Below are 1,640 nucleotides of genomic sequence, written 5' to 3'. Positions count from 1 at the left end.
GACATTTATAATTATATACTGCCCTCTATGGGTTTTTATTTACCTCGGATTAGGTGTCGGCGTGAACACATTTCCCATACCAATAAAAACTAGCCACTATAAAGCTAGAAATAATCGCCTCTTCTGTTCTATCGCGATAGCCAACTATTAACTTTTTTCTGCTCTAACGGCCCAATAGAAAGGTCAATTAAAAACCTAGAATGGTAAGAGATATGATCCAATAAAAAAATATAGTTGGCTTCCACGTTTAGATTAAAATAAATATTGCTACTTATTTTGTAACGAATTGTTTTTAATTTTTTTGTTTAACACTTTCTTAGCCTCAGGGCAACACCAAATTTAGCCAATTTGTTAAAGCTTAGCTAATTCCATCAGTTTAGTGTAGGTGTAGTGTATTCCTTCAATGTTTCATCCGCTGTACTGGCAACACTGATTTTTTTGGCGCCAATCTAAAATCTCCATTTTGGAATCTTATATCTCCAACATAAGTTAAGATTTATTGGCACCATTGTTGATAATATTTGTTTTATATTCTTAAATTAAAATTATTATTACTCAAATTGATTATTTAATATTTCATGTTAAAAATTGTTAAAGTATGAAGGTATATTCAAATCTGTGTTATAATTTCAGGTGAGATTTATTATCACCATTGTTGACAGTATTGCTTGGTATACCTTGTTGAAGGTCTGAATTAATGTTTTCAATGATAACTTACATGTGTAAGCGCGTCTCTTCTGTTTTCGGCCCAACCCTGAATTTGGAGAACCGAAAACAAGGTCCCAGAGGTTTTATATGATCGGACCTGACTACAATAATTTAATTTATTGATCAGGCACTTTTTTTAATATGTTCCATTCAAATATTCAATTCAAACCAAAATAAATACGAGACCAAAATATTAATTAAATTTAAATCTTTTATTGCAATTTATTTTCAAATAAGATTACAATTTCTTTTATTAATTATTATTTTTAATTTAAAGAATCTTTTATTTTATAATAAAACCTATTTTACAATCTACAAACATTAATTTTAAAATTTAATTTAATTCTCGTTTTATAAAGAAAAGTAAAAGTAAAGGAAATTATTATTATTGTTATTATATTAATTTTTGACCACCAATTAGAAACGTGTTGAGAGTGCAGAAAACAAACACTTTGAGCCTTGAAGATGGTCTCAATAAAGTTCGAAACGTTGGCACGATAAAGAAAATGTTTTTCTAAACCTACATCACACCAGACCGCATCTCACGATCTTCAAATAATCATTAATTAACGGTCACTAAATACCACAGATAAATTTTAAAAAGTATTTATCACCTTGACTTACCATCTAACAATACAGAATTTGTTTTTTTATCTAATTCACATATGATGTCGTGTAAAGTTGAGCCAATTATAATAAAACATGACGTTCTAGATTATGATGTTTTATTTCACGTTCAGGCATCATAAATCAACTTGCGGACCTGAACCGTGTCAATTATAATTCACACCCTGTGAGGCACATTAATTGGGACAAAAACACTATTTTGGAGTCGATTCTAGAAAAACAAATGAGATTCAAGAAATGGGATAAACACTATAAAACAAAACTGTTTTAACAAAAATAAACTAAATAAAACGCCGAAAATATGA

The sequence above is a fragment of the Cimex lectularius genome, unplaced genomic scaffold (genome assembly GCF_000648675.2).
Source record: "Cimex lectularius strain Harlan isolate CLEC.00 unplaced genomic scaffold, Clec_2.1 scaffold466, whole genome shotgun sequence".
NCBI classification, from domain to species: domain Eukaryota; kingdom Metazoa; phylum Arthropoda; class Insecta; order Hemiptera; family Cimicidae; genus Cimex; species Cimex lectularius.
This window is presented reverse-complemented; position numbering follows the sequence as displayed.